Source organism: Eumetopias jubatus, unplaced genomic scaffold (genome assembly GCF_037043125.1).
Source record: "Eumetopias jubatus isolate StellerSeaLion01/CBP00866 unplaced genomic scaffold, mEumJub1_p1.0 scaffold_7, whole genome shotgun sequence".
Taxonomy (NCBI): Eukaryota; Metazoa; Chordata; class Mammalia; order Carnivora; family Otariidae; genus Eumetopias; species Eumetopias jubatus.
In genome coordinates, this window is record NW_028274813.1 from 22,640,339 (window position 1) to 22,667,531 (window position 27,193).

General features: G+C 37.5%; 1 pseudogene; it reads left to right on the forward strand.

Annotated features, from left to right (window-relative positions):
* The first annotated feature begins 11,647 nt into the window (after positions 1-11,647).
* LOC114199952 (ribosome biogenesis protein NSA2 homolog pseudogene) lies at positions 11,648-12,804 on the forward strand (annotated as a pseudogene).
* Positions 12,805-27,193: the final 14,389 nt, after the last annotated feature.

Here is a 27,193-nt window from a genome sequence, read left to right on the forward strand (position 1 = left end):
CATATTACCACTAGAGTGAACCTTAAGGGCAAAGCAAATCACTTTGCATCATTTCCTGCTTAAAACTATTCAATAATTCTACCTTTCCCAAAGGACAAAGGCTCTAGGCCTTAAAACCAACTGTAAGCCTCCTCCATTTCTCACCTGACTTAAATCTCTCTTTCCAAGTGTACTTCCTACCCCTCAGAACTATTCCCATCCCACCACGTGAGCTCCTTCTATCCTAGCCTACAGAATTATTTATATTTCTAACAACACACCAAATTTTCATACTTCCATCTTTATCCATATTCTTCCCTCTGCTTTCACCCCTCCCCAATATACCTCTCCCCAAGTCTATTTGCCTATAAAACATGTGTTCAAAATCCAAGAATCATCTTAAACATTTCCTCCTCAGACATCCCTTTATTGACTTCCAGTCAAAGTTATTTCCTTCTTGATCATACCACTGTAGCATCACTCTGAAATACCCTCATTTTCTCTTTGTGTCTGGTTATAAGCTCTGTTAAGTCCAGGAACTATCTTCTTTTAATCCTTGGTGTCCCACGTGGTGTCTGATTCCCGTTAAGAACTCAAAAATTGTTTGTAGAATGAACGAAAGAGGAGGTATTAGATGAATAAATTGGGGCCTACTTTGGTAATCAGTGGGGGAATCACCAAAGGTTTTTAATATAAAATCTCTTCTTGAAAGAAGTAAGAAGGAGTTGTATTTTAAGATCAATCTGTCATTGATGGAAAGAAGGGCTGAGGGCAAGATGGAAGAAAGAAAAAGAAAGCAGGAAGCCTATGTAGGTGATAGTAGTAATCCAAGGATAAGGTAGGAAGGAGTTAAACCAGACAAATGGAGTGGAAATAGGAGATTCTCCTATTGATGAGTATTTCCTCCTTCTTTAGAGCATGTGGTAGAATTGCATTTTCTTTGACCCCTTTGAAATTAGGTATGGCTACATGATTTTCTTTGGCCACTGAGATGTGATTGGAAGTGATATGTGCCACATCTAAACAGAAGCTCAAGGAGCCAGTACATGATCTGCCACGTTCTGATTTTAGACTCAGTGATCATGACCATGTGTCAAGATATAACCTCTGTCAGTCTGGTTCTCTGAAAGACAATATTGAGCAGAATTCCTCTGCCAACCTGTACTGCACATGTACTGTGAGTCATTAAGATTTTGGAACTGGTTGTTACTACAGCAAAACCTAGCTTATCCTGATTTATCAGGACTTGGAAACTGATGGAAGAGGGCGTGAGTAGCACAAAACACTAACATTTAGCATGAGGGAGTATAAAACTTTCAGCTTGAATGACTGAGTCTGCCACATGTTGTCATGAAATGCACTTCGCAACTGCAGCGCTCCTGTTCATATCTTAATCTATCTGAATTGTGGCCCCTAGAGTTATGTCATGCATAACCTGCACGGATGTACACAGCAGCCCTGGGAATGTTTCATTCAGAAAATATATATATTATTTATTGTCCACTGACTCCTAAATGACATTCTGAGCGGTGCAAATACAAAAGCAAAATAGAGTTTATCACTCTGGGTGATGTGGTCAGAGTCCAGCACAATGTGGTAGATGCTCTGATAGATTGACTGTGCACAGAGGAAGAGGCGACCAGCTCTGTGAGTTGTAGTTGAGCTGCAGTTTGAAGACTGATTTGGAATTGTTCATGCAGAGAAGGAGAGTGGGTCATTTAAGTGCAAGAAACAGGTAAACGTCCATGACACATTGGAGAAACTACAACAGGTCTTTGTAACTATGGTTTGGGTATACATTTTGGAGATGAGTAGAAATGGTAGGGAAAAGATTAGAAAGTGAAGTTGGGGTCATTTTGAAAGATTTTGTATTTTGCTGATGATTTAGTCTTCATTTCTGGAATAAGAGACCCCCTATCTTTTTAATCAGTTGAGTGTTGTATTTAAGTCTTATGTTTTAAAAACACATTAGTAGGAGATTTCTATCATATCATTGATAGAAACAAGGATATTAGATCTAAAAGAGGAAGCTGATATACTCTGCTTGGTTTCTTTTAATTAGCTTTCTGATTTGAAAGATCATTATTATTTGCAAAAAAAAATAAACTTGAGAGTTAAATTTTGTTAATACTGATCACAAAGGATGGATCCAACTCCATCATAGGTGCTACTTCGAAATTTTACTGATTTGAACGTAGCTTGAAATACATGGGCCAGTCATTTAGAATCTGGAAATCTTTTTGTCCTGCAAAGATTGCCTCTCCTAAGGGGATTTGATATGTAATCATGCAGGACCATAAACAATACCACCCAGAGCTAGAGAACTTTTCCAGAACTTAATAAAGAGCAGAGGTCACCCAATTATAACCTGAATTTATAATTCCACTAGAGAGCAACGTCCAATTGGATCAGCTTTGTGTCTGATTTTCTTTGTTTTTTGGCTTTTAAAGTCTTCTCCATACTGACATTTACCATGATAGATTCCCACCTGTACCATGGGCAATGATTTCTGGTTAATGTTTGTCAGTCCAGGCATTACTATAAAATACTGGAGTCTAGATCTGCTGCATTATCAGAATTTGAAATAAGACCTTTAGGCATTCTTCCTGCCATGAAATTACTGCTTTCAGCCCTGTGTAGCCCCTTAGTTAACCTATTTACAGGGTTTTTAGATATAGCATTCAATGCTAACAGTTTTAACTGTCCTCTGCTTTTTCACTGAATAAACTAAAAATTGGGCAATAAGGAATATCCTAATGATGTTGCAAATGACCCATCATGATAACACAATTGGTCCCTGGAACTCTTCATCTGACTATGAAAAAGCACTGAACTTTAAGGCTTGCATACATTGGTGAGGAATTCATGAAAAAACAGCCTTCAGAATGAAGAGAAAATCAGGGAGTTATAAATGGCCTGGTGAGACATAGATGTCAAAGTAGCTGCCAGATGTTGGCATATCCAAAGTCAAAGGAGAACTTGATTTGAATTTTGATTCATTTGAGGAGAAGGCAAGATAATTATTGCCTACCCAAGGATTATTGTCCCAGGGACCCTGCAGAGCATTCCCTTAAATTGAGAAATATTTGTGCTAGGGAATCTAGTGCCTGGCACAGAGTAATCACTCCATTAATACTAGCTATTAATATCACTATTCCACTGAACTGAGAAATAAATTGAAATTTTCAAGTTGAACCTAAAAATCAAGTATTCCTTTGGCTTTTATACTAATTAACACATAGCCTATGATTCAAGCTATATTCATTTTTAATCCTTCTGCCAAATTCACAATGTGATGAGGTGGCTTCCCTGCCCCTTGATAATGCTACAGATGGCAAGACAGCACTGCTGATGTCTGATAATATGTGCTCCCCTACCATGTTCAATAGAGATATTTTGAAAAATGTGATTTAACTAAAGGAATCTGTGGAACTGAAAGAACCAACCTTCTCATAATGACACTGACCATTTTGCAGCCTTTAGGAATAACTATAGTTACAGCTTTAGGAAAATGCAACGTATTCCAGACATTTCACTAGGTCTCATATTTACAACCATTATCTCATTTGATTTTCTCAGCAGTCTTATGAGGTAGATATTCTTACTTCTCTTCACATATGAGGAAACTGAGATTCAGGCCTTGGCCCTCATCACACAGTCAGTAATTGGTGGGCTGTGATTTGAATCCAGACTGACGGAATCCAAAGTCTGTGTTTTTAATCACTACCATTCACAGCTCTTCCACTAGTGCAAGTTCAGTGTGAGCTTTATTCCTCTCTTTGCATTATTTTATGCATCAAGAGGCTTCACAAATGTGATTCCTTAGACTGTCTAAATGATTGAGTGAACCTCAATGCAAGGATTGTTAGGTTTCTCTGAAACACCCTTTCTTTGATAAATCTCTCAAAGGGAATAGTCCAGGGATAATAAATCGAGGCATCTTGGGGACTCATGGGAATTTACCTCTGTGATTGATGGAATGAGCGGGCTGTCACCTGCACACGTAGTAAACAAAGCCATGGAAATGCATGAGATTGCCACCTGAAAATTGACATTGGTTTGTTCATTTTCTTACAGGAAGAATACAATTGAAATGAAGGGAGCTGAGGGGAACCATAAGAGTGATTGATAGAAAGATACAGAGTTTAGATTAGGAAACTGGAAAAGAAAATAGAAGGCTTTATTATTATTATATTACTATGTCTTCAAAGTATGCCAGCACCCTTTCCTCAGGGCAATCACAAAGTATACAGCATGCTACTAGGCACCATGGAAAAGAGAGACAGAGAGACTGAGGAAGAGGGAAGGAGGGAGATGTGCTCTCTGCCTTTAAGGAAACAATGTTTTAATTAATATATTAAAAATTAATTTATACTGGGTTGAAGGGCATGCACATGAACAGTACGAGCACATGTTCATCACCCAAGGCCACCTTTCCTGATCATTTCATATAATTTGTCTCTAAGTAAATGGACTTTCTAAAAAAAATTCAAGCTCTCTTGACCAGCAAAGGTTAAGCAGGATGTGAAATGCAATGTGTCAAAGGTATGCAGACAAAGCATTTTTTAAATAGGCAAAGGAAAGAAAACCAAGGCAAAAGCCTGTCTTTTATGATACGGCAAAGGAAGGCAGATAATTAATGATCCAAGTGCCAGAGAAACTTGGTGCCTTCATTTACCTCAAATTTTAGTAAGGGAATTATTTTAAAGAACTGATTACAAAAAAGACTCACCCAGGGTTATTTACATATGGATATTTCAGCCTTATATTTTATACTTCAGAAATGTATTTACTTTTAATTTGTATGCGATATAAAGTGCAGACATTTTTGTGGGTCTGAGATAATCATCAAGGTACCTTCCAAGGGTACTTGGCCAACTCTTTAGAAATCGTTAGGTATCAACTTCCAAACCACAGTCACATGGAAATGATAATGGAATTGAGTAAGCATTATGTTAAGAGGAAATAACAGGAGGTGAAAGAATCAAAAGAAGAAGAAAAATATTCTCCTTTAAATGCAAGGAAACAGGAGGATAACAACTTCTAACAGACCCTGAATTTGGGCTTCCATGGAAAATTGTGAATATTCCCTTTGAGACATTTCAAACTAGGGTGAATCATGTTTCTAGTAAAGTCTTTCTAATTAAGTCTTCTGTATCTGTCTGTAGGATGTGGGATTAGCTGTGTCTCTGACTCCCATGCCCTTTCCAGGATTTAATTCCAGCTGGAAAACTTTAGTGTGAAACCACACTTCCATCCTTCAAGGTCATAGCTGTTAAGAACTTGCTCCTGAGTGTGGGCTATTGTTTCCTCTGAAGGAACAGTTCCCAGAGAGTGATGTGGCTCAAGGACAACAGTGCACATGGTAGGCATTAAACAAATGCATGTTGAGTGTTTTTGAATTGATAGACCCTGACCACCATTGGAGAACACCTCTCTCCTGTTGACCTTCCCTAGTATAAAATCTATCTCCCTTTCATTGTCCTCATGACAAAGGATAGATTCAGAATCCAGGTTTAAAATTCTGTCAGTGGTCAAGCCCTTTGCCATTTAGACTAGTCACCACTCATCTGCTCACTTGGGTTTTGGAGGCAAATAATGACTGCCAGTCAGGTTTCACAATAGTTTCACTTTGAAGTGTTCAGAAGAAAAAGACACCTCAGCACAAAATAATGTTCTCTCTGGATTACTATGATCATCTGAGACTAGAAGATAAAAAGGAAGACTCTTTGGTACTATAAGCTATTTAGTACCCATCAATACACAGCTCATCCTTTTTGGACAAAGGATATCACAGAGATCGGGCCAAATTAGAAGGTGAGGAAGCCATTGTGGGCAAACAGCTATTTTATTGCACAGACCTCTGCCCAGAGGGAGCTTCAAAAATTCCTCATACCCTGGGCCAGATGAAGGCTTTAAATTTCACCAAAGAGCATTGCACATCTGGACTGGTATCTTCCAGACTATGCATTAATCCTGGAAGACTGGATATGCATATTGTTTTCCCATAGCTGAGATTTTAAAATACCCCATAGTGTCTCTCTTTTTACTTTTTGGATTAGTGTCATTTAAATGTCTTGGTTTAAAGGTGTCAGTGAAAAAGCTAACAGAACTTCATTTGAAAAAGAAGGGTGTTAAGAGACATGATAAATTAAAATCAACCTCAATCCAGTTAATACTGAGGCTTTTTTCAATAAGAGAATGATTTAAACTGAAATGAGCAGAACTCTTGATTAACCAGAGATTCAGTCATAATTTCTTGCAAGCTTAAGATGAGGACAAAAATCATATTTTTAGGCAATTTAGAATTTAAATACACATATAAAAGCACACATATAAAATTCATTCCTTGGTAACTTAAAAGCCTCAGCATATCAGTGAGAATAACTGATTTATTAAAATTCAAGGGAAAAAATCAGAAGTTAAAGTTCACCCGATCAACATAACTGGTGGTCATTTTTACGACAGTTTAGACCCCTGAAGGGAAAAAAATGTCTTTAAAGTTTGGTTATCTGTTTTTGTTTGCTTGTTTTGATTTTTGCTTTTCATTTTTCTTTCATTTGCTTTTTGCTTCATGGTTCCTTCAAACCAAACATTTTTATCTTTTATTACAGTAAGATTAAAAAAAAAATCCAATGACTTAAACAATCATAAGACAGCTCTGAAGTGGCAGAGAATGAGTCTAAGACTGTCTGACACCAGTAATTTTGCTATTTCCACTACACATGGTGACTATGATTTCTTCATTTGTAAAATAAGGGTAATGTCTACTTCACAAGGTTTAAGAAGATAACATACATTTAACATGTAGAGCATGTCTGACATCTGGTAGGTATCCACAAAAAAAAAGTGTGATGATAGTAGTACTAATGGTGGTTATTGCTATTATAAGAAAATGGACTGGAAGGACTTGTCCCCTGAATGGTCTGAGAATAATATCCTAAGCTCTTTAAAATAAAAATAACTGTGACTGTGGAGTACAAACTAATTATCTCCAAAATCTGCATGCACTTATTTCTTGCAAGAACAGATATTTTCTCCAATAGATTTGGTCACACACCATAGATCACAGTTAAGTGACGACTGGGTGGAGGATATTTTGCAATGGTCCATAAAGAGGAAGAAAAAAATTATGGCCACTTCAAAAATTCTATCACAATGACTAGAAGGCACTAGATTAATTGCTTAATAACTACCTCTTGAAAATTCTTTACATGGGCTAGAATATGAAGCTCAACCCAGAATCAGAGGAACCTAGTTTAAACCAAAATAAACACAAAAACACATTTTATACAAGCATGCTTGTATTTTAGCTTATAATAAATGAAGATGTTCTAGCTATGTTTACTATGTTCAGAGGTCTCATATACATAGCTGTGTCACAGTGGCAGGAAAAAGGTTGGAAACTGCCAAAAAAGAAATCTGCTTAAGGTAAGAAGCTTATGATAGCCCACTAAAAGGTCAGAAAGAGCAGGTGTAACATCCTGTATGGGTGGGCTCTGTCCCACCCTCTCAGCTCCACAATCATCTGAAGGAAAAATCCTGAAGTGGACTAGAGAGAAAATTATCAATAACCTCAGGGTCAAAGGTTTTTCCTATTTGCATGCAATTTCTCTCAGAGGATATACTTCTCTGGTCTTTGTTTCATTTTATAAAATACACATGTATACATACATACACACCCAGACTGATAAACAAAGTAGCTGTAGCAGTGAAAATGCCTGGCTTTCAAGATAGAATGGGTAGAGTGTATCAATGTCCCATTTTAAATGGGAGGGGGAGACAAACCATGAGAGACTATGGACTCTGAGAAACAAACTGAGGGTTCTAGAGGGGAGGGCAGGGTGGGGGGATGGGTTAGCCTGGTGATGGGTATTAAAGAGGGCACATACTGAATGGAGCACTGGGTGTTATACACAAACAATGAATCACGGAACACTACATCAAAAACTAATGATATAATGTATGGTGATTAACATAACATAATAAAAAAAAATCATTTTTAGCCATTCTAATTTATTAGTTTGTGACTTAAAAGTAATACTAGCCTATTTAATACACTTGGAAATTATTACTTGATTCTAACACCTCTGTAACATATTCATCTTCAAATCCGCAGCAGCAGCCCATTACCTACACCTCACCTAGGAAAATAAGGGACCAACATGAGTAGAAAATTTTCCATCTGAGGAAACTGAAAAAGGAATGCCTCTTAGCTGCTTTAGATCAAATCCCAGCAATGGAATAGAATCTAGTTTCTCACGTCTTTTCCCTGCCTTATTCACACAGTCGTATTGGGTAATTAAAGGAAAAACAGATATGGAAAATTCCTCTGAGAACATTAATTCTCTGTGAAATTTCATTATTTTATCCATAAATGGTATGGTGTAGGTTATAAAGTAGTCAGATAGCAATTGTGTTAGAACAGGCCACCGTGTAAATTTTTTTAAAACACTAAATTTCGTCATCAAAACACAATTGGAGATACCATAAATGAACATGGGCTTTAACCTTTGATTGAATATAAGACTCACACTCAAGTCTGTGACTATTTTGCACGTCATCAGAAAGAGAGAAAATTTCCCATTAGCTGTTGTATTAAGCTTTTAGATCAGGAAAAGAGTCTTGCTCAGTAAAACTAAAAACAAAACCAGGTCTTAGCCAATTTGATTTCTCTTTGCAGAGCTGACCTAATAGGGTGGCTTGGGTAAAACCTTTACTGGTTGGTTTTGCTTTTTTGGTGTTTTTTTTTTTGGTTTTTGTGCGTTTGGTTTTTTGTGAGCTAAAGGAGAAGGGATCATTAATAGATGAGCCTAAGGCATTCTGAAATATACTTGCTAAATAATAAACTTATCAATTTCTTCCAAATGAATAAATTATTAATTCTCATCCAACTGGACCAAACCTAACAGTCAGAGAATGCAGGTGCCAAGGAAGAGAAATGAATCTCAGCAGAGTGTATAGTAAGTAATGGGAGGGTCAAGGCTGACATTAGATAGGAACCTTAGAGACAATGCCTTAAAACACAGGAAGGGCAATGTTCAATTAAACATTAGGAGAATCTATTGCAATTTTAAACATTTTCAGCTACACAGCAGAGAAAATGCCGAAGGACAAGAAAAGGTACCCACCTGAAACTTTTGAGATCCATCAATATTGGTTCACATCTCTAGGAAAAGTATTAATTCCACACTAGAACTAACACTGGTGATGGAGAGATGTGAGTGTGTCCAACCCTTTTCAAACGTGACATTTTAAGCATATATCCTCGCATATTTATTTATTTCAATAACTCAAAGCAAGTTTTCCATTTTTCTAAGGGTGAAGGTGGTTTTTCCACGATTCCCCCAAATTCTCTATGTGTCAGGAACTTGAATAGAGCGCAGGAGAGAAGGCTTGTCACTGATCCATACTGATGAAGCCTCATCTGGAGGATACCCTGAAGGAAGGCTAGGGACTAGAATCATCTGACGGCTGTTCACTTTCATGCCTGGTGATTGATAATGGCTCTTAGCTGGAACTTGATCTAGGACTGTCAACCGGATCATTACAGGTGGCCTGTTCATGGAGCCTGGGATTCCTCAAAATTTGGTGGCTGGGATCCAAAAGTGAGTGTCCTAGAGAAAGAGCCAGATGGAAACTATATCACCCTTTGTGTCCTAGCCTCAAAAGTCACACCGTGTCTTCCTCTGCATTCTATTTATTGGGCAGTCACAAAGGCTGACCTACATTCAGGGGGTGAAAATTAGACTCCACCTTCTGATGGGAGAAATGTCAAGGTTCTACAACTGTAGAACTGGAAACACAAAAACATGGACAGTTTTTGAAACACAGTCTGCCGCAGTGATTATTTCTTTTTCTTTTTCCTTCTCTTTTCTTTCTTTTGTGTGTGTGTGTATGGGTGTGTGTGTGTGTGTGTGTGTGTGTGTGTGTCCTGTCTGTGCTTTCTTATAGTTTCTAGAAAAAAATAAGTCATGCATGGAGCGCACATTTCCAGTAAATTCTAGTGTTATTTTGGTCATCTGCTATGAATCAGCTAATTTCAAATTAATAACTTTTGTACCTGGGGTTATTCTGGTAGGTCTACCAGATGTTTGTTCTGACACAGATATTTTGGAGTTTATACGTGAGGATAAAAAACAAACAAACAAACTTGAAAGTGTTAGTTGTTGGAAAGAAGTCCAGAATAGGTAAGAAGATGTTTAAAAGTGCAGTGAAGACAGATGTTGGATTTGAGTCTATTGAGAAAAAGGATTTAGGATGTGAAGGAAAGATCTCTTTGCTGAAAAGGATTAAGTGTTTCTTGGTGTGTGTAAAGCTTCTGATAATTTTTAGAAATTAGCTGTTTGACTTCAGGACATGTTGTTTTTCTGCATATTGCTAAGTCAACATTTTAATTAAAAAATGTTTTCATTTATTTATCAATAGATATCGTAGGCTCCTTTTAACATTCTGGAAATACAAGAGGGATGCTTTCTTTTTGCATCATGCTTCTCCATGTTTTTGAATACCCTCTTCTGTCCTAGTGCTATTGCTCTAAGCGAGAATGCTTATGGATGATGAGCCTGTCGCACAAACCCTGGACTGAAAAAGCCAGAATGATAAGAACCTTGAGCTAATGCAAATGGGGGTTAACAAAAACGTGGAGAAGAAAGAATGATCTCTTTCTTTGAAAACCACATTCCATGAATATTACTTACTGACTTTATAAATCTACATTGAAAATTCTATTCTATAGAAATAATTTCAAAAGTACATGGCATACTTATTGCAGTATTGTTTGTAACAGTAAAAACTGAAAAAGAACTAAAATGGTCATCTACAGGGGGATGTTTATGTGGCATATTCATATCTAGAACAGTATTGCAACCTTAAAATAACATATATCTACTTTCGTGGAAATGTGTTTAATTGGTTCATTAAAAAATTTCCAAAATATAAATAGCAGAATGTCATTTTTATAAAAAAAGATATAGAATTTCATTCTAGAGGGCAGACTTCTTAGCACCACTTTAGCTACTCTATATCATAAAAAATCTCTAGAAATGATCATATATTTTCTTTTTAAAATTCACATCTGGTATGTAAATCAAGAAGGAGAATTCTCAATGGATTATAACATATAAAAAATTCTTGAAAGGTGGGAAATGAGAAGAATGAAAGTTCCCAAGACATAGAACACATTTTTCTTCTAGAAAAGTTGGGAGTAGTACCAAGGGAACTTCATACCCAAGTGTAGTGGATCCTGAGTTCAAGAGTGGTCCTAAGAGTAATCAACTGGTAATCAGAAGAGGGAATCAAGCAGGACAGATTCCGACTAACCCCCCTTCCCAGGCCAGAGAGCAACCACAGGGTTTTCAGGCTCAGGTGGGATAGGGATGGGAGGCTGTCAGGCCGTGACAACTTGGGGTCAAGGAAATAGGATAACACTAAAGGCTACATATTGCACCAGTGGAATATCCCAAGCCTCTCTACTCTGAGTGAAGCCTGCTCAGTCACAGGCCACAGCAGTTCATCTCACCTTTCCTCATCAGTGGACAATCATTCAGTCAACCCAGCAAGGTGTTTCAGCTGTAGAGATGAGAGGACACCAATAGTCACCAATCACATCGTGCTTTTTTTCTGGAACTGGTCCTTTTAGAAGTGTCCCTTTCCTGCTGTGAGTGGTATGGAGTCAGTTCATATGTCTCTGAGACCCAAAAATCGAGAGGTTCTTTGTGCCTGGCAGCTGTACCCAGTGGCTTGGTGGTCATCACCTTGCCATAAAAAAAAATGTATTGAGAGCTACACCTACACCATAAGCACTCTGGACACTCATTTGCATTACCAAGAGAAAAAGAGAAAAAAGGAAGGTCAAGAGGCTCACAAATGTTCAAAGGCAAAAAGATGATTGGTCTGAATGCTCTACCACAAACATGCCATGTTGAGAAAATACAAATGAAAAAGACTATTAAGATGCATGAAAAGAGAAACACCAAACAAAAGAATGATAAAAAGACTCCACAAGGAGCAGCACCTGAATATCTATTGGACAAAGAGGGACAGTCATGAGCTAAGGTACTTTCCAAAATGATTAAACAGGGGCGCCTGGGTGGCTCAGTTGGTTAAGTGTCTGCCTTCGACTCAGGTTATGATTCCAGTCCCACATCAGGCTCCTTGCTCAGGAGGGAGTCTGCGTCTCCCTCTGCAATCCCCCCCAACTCATGCGTGCGCTCTCTCTCTCTCTCTCTCTCGCTCTCTCTCAAAATAAATAAATAAAAATCTTTAAAAAATGATGAAACAAAAACAAAAAATGAAAGCAGGAAATTTCTGCCCAAAGTTCCTGCCTGGGAAGAAATAGAAGTATTAAAAGTGATTCGAACAGGAAAGAGAAAGAAGAAAATGCAGAAGAGGATGCTCACTAAAGTCTGCTGTGTTGGAGATGGCTTTACTCAAAACCCACCTAAATATGAAAGATTCACTAAACCAATGGGCTTATGTTTCAAGATCAGGTGCATTCAGAGTGGTATGGCTGTAGATGTCTGTGGCTGGGCTTATGTTACAAAAAGGCCGTGTAACTCATCCTGAACTGAATGGCACCTTTTGCCTACCAATACTTGGTATAAAGAAGAGTCTCCTATCCCCAACTTTGAATGTCATTACCAAAGGAACTGTCACTGAGACGAACATCAGCAAGTTGGGCCTTGTGACACAGTGACACAGAAGGCAAAGTATTTGGGGAAGATATGCCCACAGGTTACCAGCAATTCTGAAAATGATAGATGCATAAATGTGGTCCTATATTTTGACACTAATTTCATACAAGTAACTCCTTATAATTATTGAAGACTACACACCAATCAAGGAAACCAGCATTACTGTGATGTTTCTGAATACTATCCAACAGCCTTACATGTCTGCAATCATCAAGAATACTATTTATTCTATTGTTTAAAAAAAACATCAAAATGGCCTAGTTTTAGAAAAAAAAGTCATCAATCATTCGAGAAAAGCCAATACTTTGTTGTTCCTCAATAAAAGATTAACTTAATCATGAGGACAGAGACTTAGAAGAATAAGCATAACAGGAAGTTTAGAGTAAATATAATTTATATCTTAAAAAAATGTAAGAAGATATTTAACCCATAGTAAAATTAATCTAATATATAATGGAAATTAAAACTGTCATCACTGTTGGCAAGAATATGGAAAAAATGGAACCCCTGCACACTGTTGATAAGAACATAAAATGGTGCAGCTGTTATAGAGAATAGTATGGAACTTCTTCAAAAAAAATTAAAAATAGGGGTTCCTGGGTGGCTCAGTCGGTAAAGCATCTGCCTTTGGCTCTGATCATGATCCCAGAGTCCTGGCATCGAGTCCCGCGTCAGGCTCCCTGCTCAGTGGGGAGACTACTTCTCCCTCTGCCCCTCCCCCATTTGTTCTCTCTCTCAAATAAATAAATAAAATCTTTTTAAAAATTAAAATTACCGGATGGTCCAGCAATCCTAATTCTGGGTATTTACCCGAAAGAATTGAAATCAGGATCTCAAACAGATATTAGCACTCCCATGTTCATTGCAGCACTATTCACAAATAGTCAAGATATGGAGACAACTTAAATGCCCATCGATGGATGAATGGGTAAGGAAAAGGTGGCATACAGATGAAATGGAAAATTATTTACCTTAAAAAAAGCATATGTGATAACGTGGAGGAACCTAGAGGACATTATGTTAAGTAGAATAAACCAGCCACAGGAGGACAAATGCTTCATGATTCCATTTATATAAGCTATCTAAAGTGGTCAAACTCAGAGAAGCAGAGTAGCATGGTGGTTTCTGGGGCTGGAGGGAAGGGGAAATGGGGAGTTGCTATGGATGAGTATAAAGTTTCAATTATAGAAGATGAACAACTCCTAGAGATCTACTGTACAACATTATGCCTGCAGTTAACAACACGTAAAAATTTAAGAGCATAAATCTCATGTTAAGTGTTCTTACCACAATAAAACTTTTAAAAAAATTTAGAAATAAACGAAACTCTCATCATTGAAATAACACTCAGTACTTGGGTTGAACAAAAGAAAGGCCATAGTTCAAGAGACACTAGTAAGCTAGAACCAAGGAATTTTCTGGAATTTAAATAGTTGGAGAGGCAACATTGTGTGGTGGTTAAGAGCACAGTCTCTGGAAACACACTTCCTAGGTTTGAATGTTAGGTCTGTACTTACTGGCTGTGTGACATTGGAAAAATCATTTAAATTTTTTGTGTACAAACTTGTTATTAAAACTTTTTTCTTTAAACTCCAAACATATTCTACAATACTTTTTTTTTTATGAGACTGAGGTTAGGAATTTGTAGATTTATTTCTCCTTTGTCAATTTATTAACTGTATTTGCCCACAGAGAGCACGAAAGCACAATGAAGATGCTGGAGGCAGGGGTAGGAACTCCCTGTTTGCTTGTAGTTAATGTCACTATGGTCCTGACAGTAGGAGGTAATCCTGGCAATAGCAGTTGCTTCCAGTCTCTACCTTCCTTTGCAATCCCAAAACAGGCTTCTTCACCCTCCCTCAACCAGTATCCATACAGTGGGCACTGCCTCATCTCCGAGAGACCCCTCCTCTGCCTACATGACCGACAGTAACACCTGCTGCTCAGAGTTCTGTACTCCAATTCTATGGAGTTTCTAGGTTCTGAAAATCTTTCATGAATTTCCCCACACTTAACAGGTGGCAGCCACTTTTACTTCCATATACCTCTAGGTCAACTCAGTGTTCTCATTTTGCCTTTTCAGTGTTCCAATACTTGCTTAACCAATCCCCTATGTAAGTTCTCTCTGCTGAAATATCTAGGGTGTTTTTGTTTTGCCAAATCAATCCCAACTAATATAGTTTATCATGTTCTACCAGAACTAGGTGGTTATGAAAATTGAATTGAGTTAATACATGTAAAGCACTAAGAACAGTGTCTATATATAAAGAGCTATGTAAGTATTCACTATCATTTTCAAATGCTATCTCAAAAAGCTGAGGAAAACATAAGAAAAAGTGAGAGTCACTGAAGATAGAACTAAACATTTCAGCAGCTATTTTAGAAGATGAGAATCAAAATTACTCAGAGAACACAATAGTAGATATATAGATGAATATATGATAGAGAGAGAGAAAGATGATGGATAGAGAGATAGATGAGGAGAGAAGAATTTGCATGAATTTAATATTTAGATATGTCATTGGCAGAAGAAAACACACATATAAACAGGTACATACAAACACAATAGCTTATACCTACGTATATCGTCTGCAACTCTTACACCACCAAGCTGGTATTATAGCTAACCCTCGAACAACATGCAGGTTAAAGGTGCTGACGCCACATGCAGCTGAAAATCCACATATAACTTTTGACTCTCCAAAACTTTAACCATGAATAGCCTACTGTTGACCAAAAGCCTTACCAATAACATAAATAGTTAATCAACATATTTTGTAGGCTATACGTATTATATACTGTATTCTTACAATAAAAGTAAGGTAGGGAAAAGAAAATATAACTAAGAACATATTAAGGAAGAGAAAATACATTTACAGTACGGTATCAAAAAAAAAAAAATCCACATATAAATGGACCCTTGCAGTTCAAACCCATGTTGTCCAAGGGGCAGCTGTTATCTGTTATCAAATGTAGATAAGGAGAGAATAAGAAAATAAAACTAGTGAAAAGTTTCATTTGTGAACAGAAGCATGATATCTAAAATAAAATACTAGTAATAAAGCTAGCAGTGTTTTAGAAAATAATACAACATAGCGTTTATTTCAGAAATGCAAGAGTAGTTAAATATCAGAATTTATGATGATAATTCAGCTCATAAATAAGAAGGAAAACTGTATGATGATCTCAATAGATAATGAAAAAGCATTTGATGATATTCAACACCCATTCTTTATTTAAGAAAAAAAAAAACTCTGAGAAAATGAGAACTAAAAAACAACTCTAATTTGATATGAAATTTCTACCAGTAACCTACAGCAAATATCATGATCAATGGTGAGTCCCTAGAAGCATTCCCATCAAAGTCAGGAAGTAGATAAAAATGCCGGCTAATGTCTTTAATACTCTACATTGGAGTTCCAAATTAATAAAATAAGAAAAAATATGAAGTACACATACTGAAAGGGAAAGGTAAAAATAGTGATTTACAAGTGATAAGATGACCTATATAGTTTGTCAGTTGATTGTCTTCATTTTCCTAGTAGAATAAATAAGGAAGTTCAGTATTGTGGCCTGATAAAAAATAAATGCTAAAAAAAAAAATCTAGAGCTCTTCTACGTACCAGTGGAATATAATAGATTTAAAGATCCTTCTTCTGATGGAAACACAATATATAAAACCACAAGGAAGGAATCAGAAGTAAATGTATAGTAACGTAGAGAAAATTATAAAATTTTTCTGAAGGTGATGGAAAGACCTGAGTAAAAGAGAAATATAACATGTTTGTTCCTGGGAAGATGCAATAAATAAAGTTGTTAAGTCTTTCAAACTTATTAAATTCAATGTAATCCACCAGAATTCCCCACAAGATGTTTCATCCTTCTTGACCAGAAGAGTCTAAAACTCAAGCGAAAGAGGGGCACCTGGCTGGCTTAGTCGGTAGAGCATGCGACTCTTGATCTCCAGGTTGTGAGTTTGAGCCCCAGTTTGGGTGCAGAGATTACTTTTAAAAAATTAAATTCAAGTGAAAGAACAAATGTGAAAAAAGGTAAAGGCAGTTTTGTAAAAGAATAAATTGAGAGCAACTTGATCTAACAGATTTCAAATTCTAAAGATCCAGGTAGTAAAGCAGACGGTACACGTGTGCTTGTTTAGGAATAGATGTAGGCTCACTGGGATGGGGACATTTCCAAGCTTTACTGTTGAATGAATAAAGTAAAAAGTGAAGAAAGTAAAGATTTTCTCTTTTCTAATTCACAAAGCAGGAATAGATCCAGGTGAGCACATATCCGCTAAAGACTTGGATGGTGGCTACTGATTATAGGGACTCTCTCACCTTATGAGTAGTCTTGCGATTTTTAAGGAATGTAATCATATATGACTCAAGTAAAGATGAATAAAAATATTTTTAACCCTGGATTCTTTATATACAGAAATACAAACCTATTTTTATCTATATAGTTATGTCTTTCCATCTTTATGAACTAACTTATAATGTGCAACAAACCATTTCAAAACTCGGTTACTTAAAACATCCTTAGTTCTCATGATTCAATGGATGGGTTTGGAAGTTGTTCTGACTTAGCTGAGGATGGACTGTCTAGAATGACCTCACTCACCTGTCCTGGCCTCTGCTGGAATTGCAGGGATGGTTAGTGTGGCTGAGGCTCGCTGCACATGGTCTCTCATCCTTCAGGAAGCCACCTAGCCTTGTTCACATGGTGGTGGAAAGGTTTCCAGCAGCAAGAGAAGGCACACCTTAATGCACAAGCAGTTTTCAAGCTCCTATTTGTATCAGATTTGCTATCATCTCATTGGCTAAAGCAAGTCATCTGGCCACACCCAGGCAGTGTGGGAGGGGACTACCCAATTGAAGGAAAAAGCATACAAGAATACACACCAAGCAATAAAGTGGATACACCCGGAAGGTGGAGATAATGGAGGATGAAGGAGGATGTTTACTTCCTCACATACCGGCATGATGTTTTGTTTTGTTGTTTATGATGAACATGTATTATTTTTGCAAATTATATAATTTTGAAAAGTTAACGGAAGAAAATATTCTTTCGCAGGCATGGACTGAGTTTCCACACTTTGACTTCACTCCCCATATCTGCAAACATTTACCTTCCACAGCAACTGAATCTTCATGCCCTCACCTATGTTAACATTCGTTCTCCTACAGTGAGACACTGCAAAATGCCTACCTCCTAGAAACTTCACCTTTGCAGTCACCCTAGCATCTGCCTGCACATAATGCACAGAGAGTATGGAAACATGCATAACAAAGTAAAGAAGGACAAAAAGGCTTTTAGAAGTCCCAATTGGTGGCAGCTGCTTCTGTCCCCCAAGGGAGTGGTACAATTTTCCTCTAGAGCCAACAGCGTTTTGTAAAGCAAAATGCCTCCACTGGCTGATTTAGAGTGCGAACATTGAGCGTCCCAGGACACGGTTTAGAAGGACACAATGTAAGAAAGAGAGTCATATTTCTTATGACATTGGAGAAAATAAAGATGATTCAGGAAGGAATGAGAAGAAACCAAAGCAAGAAAAAGCAAAATAATGGCTTTGGGTAATGTGGGTGGCTAAAATTATTTTCAGGACTGAGTGTGTTAATTATTAAATGGTTGTCTTTCTCCTTTGTTGCCCTTCTATACGCTGCTTTGCTATGCTGATGCTTGGATGCTGCAAAGTACATTTTCCTTTGTCAGCTGCCTTTGTTAGGTTTTGCCGCAATGAGTCCGGGGACTTGCTCCTTCCTCTTGCTTGTTATTCCTGTCATTGGAGCCATTTGCTGTTTGTATAACCATCCTCCCGAACAAAGAACTTCATTCAAGTAGCAGAAGTCAGCTTCAGTCTCTATATTCTGGCACTGCCAGGACCAGCCTCATTGTACCCTCATCGATGTACCACCCTAGAAGGGCAGCAGACTTTTCTCAGAGGGCTCAGCCCCAGCCTAAGCCACGGCCTCCCCAAGACCCTGATTTGCTGGCATCAGCCAGATGGTAACCCCTTCCTCAAGGATCCCTCCCAACTGTGTGTGTTCTGAGCTTCTATGTTCTCATATCTCCCCTCTTTTGTCTCCAACACTTGGGGTGACAATGGCTCGCAGTGATCATTAACTTCCTATTACCTCAGTGTAACCTTCTTTTATTATGCCACTGTGGAAATTAACAAAAAACAAGTAAGAACAAACAGAGGCTATTTATCCAAAGCTTGCTAGAGCAAGGGAGTCAGCCACCATCACTTGCAGTTGGCAGAGACTCACAGGGAGACTGGGAAATGGAAAAATCTTTATAGTGAAAAAGGGGAGGTTTCAGGTGTGCTCTGACTGGGGGTTGTTAGAATGGGGAATCTTGGAGGCAGGCTAGCTAGAGGCAGGGCATCATGGGATTGATTTGGAGAGCATATTCGGCTTGGGATATGCTCCCCAAAGTTGGCAGGTGGCAGGAGTGGGGGATGGATGATGGATTTAAAAACTGGGGAAGCCGGTGGTCATTGGTCAAGTCCTGACCATTCTGGGCTGACTTTTACAGAGGTCAAGGGTCAGAGTTCTTTTGTCATACATGAACAGACCAGGGTTCATTTGTATGTCCAGTTGCTCACCTCCCGTGCCTGTTCGGTTAATTCCCTACGTGAAGTTCTCTCCGTTTAAATGTCTAATGTGCTTTCTGCTTTCCCTGACAAGACCCTGACTGATACAAGGAGGGGTCTCATATTGCATTTTCAAAATTTCCCCTTTTTTGAGTGTGTGGACCCATTTTGTCAAATCCTTCGTGAGTCTGACACAAATGCAAATGGATTGTATGAATGGCGTTTGGGGAAAATCGAGGAAATGAACCCATCTGTAAGAGTCCAGGACAGAAAGAGCGACAGCAGAAGGAAGTGCGTTAGTGACCCCAGAACTTCAACAAAGACAGGAAGGGGAACCTTGAAGGGATAGAGAGAACCAAGCCCCAAGTGCCTTTCCATATCCGTATTCTCTATTAGGAACTGCATGAAGGTGCCTCATAAGCATTTTGGTTTGGTTAATGTTCCCAAATTAATAAAGCAATTTTTGTGTCTAAGTGTTTTGGTAGTACTTCTGTGATTCATTCATATTTGTGGGCAATTCTCTTCAATTTATTTTAGCTTTACTGAATTCCTGGTCTGGGCTAGGTATTGTGAGATATTTGTAAACTGGAAATTACCCCACCTCTGTCTTCTAAAGGCTTAAAGGCTTTCTGGGAAGAAATGAACAAGGGGGAAGTTAAGTGGAAGTGATAAAAACAATATGTAAGGTCCAGAGTAAGAACTACAACTAAATGGCATTGTATAATTTTGAAAAAGGGAAGAAAATGTGTGTGATTTTAGTTCATTGGGAAGCTGTTGCACAGTGGATCAGACTCTGATCTTCATTTTTCAAGAAAGAAAAAGCCAAAATAAAAAAAAATTCCATCTTTAAAAAAAAATTCCAAAAAATTGTCATCACAAAAATTGCTAATTCTACTTCATTAAAAGCTCATGTTTTGCTTTAACTTTCACATATGCACAGTTTAAATATTCACAATCTTGATATACAATTTAGTAAGACTTTGTATTTACATTGTCATAAATATTTTTCATGTCTTTACATGTTTTGTATTTGTAATCATCATGTAACATTCCATCATCTGGTTGTGCCGTAAATTATTCAGCCTTCCATTTGGGGTATTTGTTTTAAAATTTTGCTATCTTAGATTTACCCATGAAGATATTAATTGTGTCACTAAATTTTTGCTTCCAGCATATTGTTTCTTTTTGAAATACTTTTAGAGAAGACAAAGGGTGCTAGCTAAGAGCACATTTATGGCTTTTACTTTTGAAATATTGCTTTACGAAAAGATTGTAAAGTATTGTTAGTAAGGAACTAGTTTATCTTAGCCACATCAGTTCATGTTATCTTTTTTTTTAAATCCTCATTTCCAAGGTGCTATAATTTGCATTTTTAACTACTAATGAGGAAAAGAATCTTTCCATCTGTTTTCTTCTTGCATTTGTTGATGAGGATTGTAAAATGTGCAGAGGAAAGGAAAATACCTTGAAAAGAGACAGAAATGAACACAGCTGGGGGGTAAAAGGGAAGATAGCTGGATGGTAGGAGGATAAGTAGAAATATTATTTATAATATGGTTATGTATTTTTATAGCTATGCATATGTACACATATTACATGTCTCCATATTTCTCCCTGATCAAGTATTTGCTATAAGCCCAACACTATATTAAGTGATGCTTTTTTTAAAAAAAGATTTTATTTATTTATTTGAGAGAGAGAGAGAGAGAGAGAGAGAGAGAGAGAGCATGTGCAGGGGGGAGGGGCAGAGAGACAAGCAGATTCTCCACCGAGCAGGAAGCCCAGCATGGGGCTTGACACGGGGCTCCATCCCAGGACCCTGAGATCAGGACCTCAGCTGAAGGCAGACGCTTAACCGACTGAGCCACCCAGGCTGCCCTTAAGTGATGCTTTCAATAAATCTCATATTATCCTTGTAACAATCCAATGTTTGTTTTCCCCAGTTTTCTGGCAGGAAACTGAAAGCTCATGGAGGTTAAGTCACACACACAGCCACCACATTTAGTAGCAGTGTGGGATTTTTCCAATTTCTGTCTTACTCTAACACATTTCTAAATACCAGGTGATGCTCTAAATATTTTACTGAAGTGAAGAATCAGTACTGAGAAATAAAGGCACACATGAAAAGCTATCATAAATTGGTAATAGTGGAATCTTCCTGGGTCCTGGTAGGATCTACCAAAATGAGATCCATATTGTCTGTAAGGACTATATTCACTTTCTGCTGCCAAATGGACTTGGTTTTAGTTTAATTCTCTTTATAGAATTGATGTTTGTTCTTGGCTAACCATCTATGATATTATTATACTGCACACAATGAATTATTCACCCGAATGTGCCTTACAATTAGCCTCAGCAGAGTATTTGTTCCTTTCATCCAAACATTTTACTTTATCTATAAAGATTAAATTAATCATCTCTGCCAGCAATGAATGACTGAGAGAATTAGTTTTTATATCTGGAGTAGAGAAGGGGAAATTGCAGGCAGAGCAATACATTTTGCTTGACCAGTGTTCCATGTTTCCTTTTATAATTTGTATTCTGTATCATATGCAGCATCTTTGGCTGGGGAGAGGAAGAGATAGGATACATTATTTGATCAATGACGGCCAACCTTTAGGGAGGAAGACAGCTGAACAAAGATGATTAATTAAAATGCACGTTAACTTTAGTCATCTTATTTCAAGTTCCCATCATTTAATTTTTCCAACAATGCTCTAAGACAGATACTATTAGTTCCCTATTTTACAGTTGAGAAAGTAGGCACGGTGGATTTAAGTGATTAAGCCAGAGAACGTGCTGAGACCACGCAGCATCAGTATTCCAATCTTGACCATGGTTCAGGTGCTTCCTGAAGGTGTTCTGCTCTGGGTCCACTCCTCTTTTCTGTTCCAATCCACCCCTCCTTGTGATTTCACAGAGCAATGAAATTCCCCAGAAGGAAAACATCAGGAGGAAAGCAAGCGGGCTATCTGTCCCCAAAGACAGGTACTGTTTGGTACATTATCAATAATTATTCACATTGAACATGGGATAATCCACTTGGAAACAAGTTGTCCTGTTGAAACAGCTTTTCTGGTTGTTTCCACTTCCATGTGATTGAACTTAAAAAAAAAAAAAGTAGGAGAGCTAAGTTCCTTACCTTGACCCCTGTAGGGGCCAAGGGCAAGTTGCCCGTAATGTGCCACTTTGGCATGCAGATTATATTTCAAGCTGAAGATAATCAACATCCAAAAGATTCAGGAAGACATTTTGACCTTCCTGCCTAAAGAATTTAGATAAAGGACCTGCTCCAGGAAGGGCGCTATCACTATAGATAACTACAGTAGAAAATGAAGTTAGCAAACTCTGTTTGTTAAAATTCCTTTTTTGGTCCCATTGTTTCCGTATGGCTCAGCAAACATTTGTTTACCAAACATACTCTTTTCCGTCTTCCCATGAATTGCTTTCCTTCTCTCTGAAGTCCCAGATCCCTATCCCCTTCTTGGATGAGGATGACATATGTACTTCATTTTGCCCATCTCTGGAACCTCATGTCTGTGGGGAATCCCTGTACCTACAGAATTAAATTTTATTTTCTCCTATTAATCTGTCTCATATCAATTTAATTCTTAGACCAGCTAAAGTTTTGTGGGTTTTTTTTTTTTTTTTAAGATTTTATTTATTTATTTGCCAGAGAGAGAGAGAGAGAGAGAGAGGACGGCAGGCAGAGGGAGAAGGAGACTCCATGCTGAGCAAGGAGCATGACGTGGGACTCAATCCCAGGACCCTGGGATCATGACCTGAGCTGAAGGCAGATGCTTAACCGACTGAGCCACCCAGGAGCCCCTAGACTAGCTATAAGTCAGAAGTTCAAAATGTAGTCAGTTGACCACTTACATCAGAATCATCTGGGCCCCAGCCCCACATACTGATTAAGAATCTTTGGGCGTGAGGTCCAAGAATCTTCATTTAAAACCACCCTCCAGTATTTGAGACCTACTCATTCATTTGAGACCTACTCATTAAACTATACAGGTTTAATGATGGTGGTGGTGATGGTAAATAAGCTAGTAGCTGGCACCTACTTAGTGATGTATATAAATGTATACATGTTTTGTACATTAAGTTATCTTGTTTAAACTCCTAAAACCCTAGAGGCAGTTACTATTTTTATCCTCACATTAGATGAAGGAACTGGAGCTTCATAGAGTCAATTCTAGGTATCCTATTTCTAGACTTTATTATGCCTCCTTAAACTCTACATTTTATCAGTGTTTCAGTTACAGAAAATTTCAGGCAAGGGTGTCCAAACCAAAGTATTGCAATTTACAATGAAACAAAAAAATTAAACAAAATAATGCTATACACCTCATTGTGATTAAGTATTCTGCCGTTTTCCTAGGATTTACCAAATGACTAGATGAAAAGTAATTATAGTGTGATTAAATGTTTTAAAATCCTACACTTTATTAAAAGACTTAACTAAGGGGCGCCTGGGTGACTCAGTCTGTTAAATGTCTGCCTTTGGCTCAGGTCATGATCCCAGTCTCCTGGGATCAAGTGTCGCCCCCCCACCTCAGTCTGACTCTCTGCTCAGCAGAGAGTCTGCTTCTCCCTCTCCCTCTGCCCTTCCCCCTTGCTCATCCTCTCTCTCTCAAATAAATAAATAAAATCTTAAAAAAAAAAAGATTTAACTAAGGACTTGGCTAAAGTCTACAAAGTATTTTAAACATTAGCATGGAAAAACCAGACAAACAGAACTGAATATAAGTAAAAACTGTTCCCAAACATGAGAAAGATCCAGACATAAATTACTTTCTTTACCTAGCCCACAGGGATTGGAAGAGGTCTTCAAGGGGGTAATTGAAGAATGGTCTCACTCAGAGCAGTCACAGCTTTTTTTTTTACCTTGACTACATAAACTAGTGGGACTATATCTCCTGGGGATCTCTACAGAGCTTCCTAATCAGAGAAAACAGGCAATTTCCAAACACACTTGTTACCATGCTGAAAAGCAGAAGCACGTGACAATGATTTCTTCTCAACTTCTTTGCATATTTACTATAGTAATCATAAAACACAATGGATTTTAGGACCACATCTGGAAAAATAGAGGCTCAAATATTGATGGTTTGTTTCATTATTCTTTCTTTTTAAAAATTACAGTGGGGCATCGTTATTTACTGCTTGCTGGACTGTTGCTTATGATAATCATTATAATTTTTATTAAAAATGTTGGTAATAGAGAAAAGTACCACCTGCTATTCCAACATGGGAACATGGCAATAATGACACATGATGCACTTGCCTTCCAGTCTTTGTTTCACTAATCATGGCTATACCTAATTGTCACCAATTGTCTATTGTTTTATATCTTTTTAAACTTAATAGCCTGTCATAAGCTTTTGCTCATATAGATAAATTGTTATACACATGAATTTTAATGTCTTTAAAACAATATAAACGAGTACTGCAAAGGCAAATCATTATTTTAATGATGTAACATAAGTTAAATAATTCCCTGCTGTTCAATATGTTTTCCATTTTATTTAATATTATAAATAATGATACAAACAACTGGATGCTTAATTTGTTAACTATAGTTATTCATAAGTAGAGGCAACTTCTTTTCGTGTAAAGAACTTATTTTGAAAATTGTAAACATAGGTGTTTTAAAACAAAAAAATAAAATCTACAAAGCACAAATTGGGTCTTTATTTAAAGCATATTAAGTATAATATGTATTTATTACACAAATAACCATTTACTTTTTTTTTGTTTTAAAGACTTATTTATTTATTTTAGAGAGAGAGAGGGAGGGAGAGAGAGCTAAGGTTGGGGGAGGGGGAGAGGGAGAGGGAGAGGGAGAGAAAATCTCCAGCACACTCCCCACTGAGTATGGAGCCCAGCTATGCGGGGCTGGATCCCACGATCCTGAGATGATGGCCCAAGTTGAAATCAAGAGTCAGAGGCTCTACTGACTGAGCCACACAGGCACCCCAACCATTCATTTTTAAAAACTTTTTAAGGGGAGTCTGGCTGGCTCAGTCAGTGGAGCATGCAACTCTTGATCCCTGGGTTGTGAGCTTGTACCCCACCACTGGGTGTAGAGATCAGTTAAAAATAAAATCTTTAAAAAAACCCACTTATTTAGAACTTCATGTTGCTTTTTTTTGTCTATGACATTGCTTATGGGTAGATTACCTATAATCAGCTTTAATAATTTAAATTAATATAGTCAGGGCTTTATCGATGAGGATGATTTTTAATTGTATATCTCAAAACCGTGTTCATTACATAATGGTTGTCAAGGGGTTATGATGTCAGAACGTTTCTTCTAGTTCTATCTCCTCTATTTCTGTAATGCCTCTATCTTCTACTTTGAAGGACTAATTTTAAATTGCTTTCGTGCTTCAAAAAAAAAGGCAAAAAGAAAATATCCTTTGTTATAAGTACTAACTTATATTTTAAGGACGTGTTTCATATTGTTGACGAGAACTGCAATTGGACCCACCAGTGATGCTTCGGAATAGGAAACTTTATTTTTTAACCCAGGCATTGTGTTATGAAGCGCCTTCATTCTCAGAAAGTTGTTTAGGGGGCGCCTGGGTGGCTCAGATGGTTAGGCATCTGATCATGATCTCCAGGTCCTGGAATCGAGCGCCATGTGGGAGTCTGTTTCTCCCTCTCCCTCTCCCCCTATTTGTGCTCCCTCTGCCTCTCTCTCTCTCTCAAATGAATAAATAAAATCTTTAAAAAAAAGTTGTTTAGGTATCAGGTTTCTCTTTCACTGGCACTTTTCAACAAGGCACCAGCTTTCTTTGAAAGATGAAAATTCCCTTCCTCTTTGGATGCTCATTAGGAAGTGGAGTAGATGGTGCATATTTGTGTTTTACACATGGATGGGAGTAATGGTTTTGTCTAAAGGTAAATGACTAGAAAGTAGCCAATCAAGTTGATCTTTCTATATCAGACTTTTTGAAAAATATGGAATATGTTAATGTAGTAATAATATTCCAGTTGGTTCACAAAAGCCCTATAATTCTGCTTAAATGAAAAGCCCTTGATGGTATGAATCTAACCATCTCATCATTAATAATGATATAATATTTTCATATATTAGCCAAATGCTTGTTTTGCCCCCCGTAATGATTTTCTTTTACTCCATGGAATCCATTAATGCCTCAGGCAAGTGAAGCTGGTAAGAGTAGTAAATAACAACAACGACACCAATAATAATACCATAATTAAAAACAAATCTCATCTGTTTCAGAAACCAGAGTTTTTGATTTGCAAAAGCTTAAAGATTATTTTTCTTTCTTTTTATGGACCTTGTATGCTTGGAATTGAATGAGTCATGATCCTTGGTTTATGAATCACTATCAATATTTCATACAAGGCCCTCATTTATTTTGTTTTATTTTTAATAATGTAAAGAGCACCTTATAACCTAGTATACTGTCGAAGAACCAAAACATTACCAATAACTTGCATCTACTTACTCTTGGGTAAGGAGTGGAATTGCTGGGACAACGTTATTCGATATGCAACCCTAATAGATAATGCTAAGATGTTTGAAGCATGGCTTCAGTGAGCTCTGTATAAGGAATCCTCTTGATCTGTTCTGGAATTGCCTGGCTTTTTTAACTTTACTCATTAAATGGAATCAAATTTTATCTTGTGTGGTCTTGATTTGCTTATCTTTATGGCCTTGATTTTCTTCTCCAAAGCACTAATGTGGTACATTGATTAGCCATATGTCTTTTTTCCCCTCTGTTCATAGCTGTTTCTGCTTTTCCCTCCATTTTTCTATTGATATGTCTGCTTTTTTCTATTAGTATACACATACAAATAAATACATACAAATATACACATACAAATAAATACACACTTAAGTTTTTTTCTATTGATTATCAAGATATAAGTAATATATTATGTACAA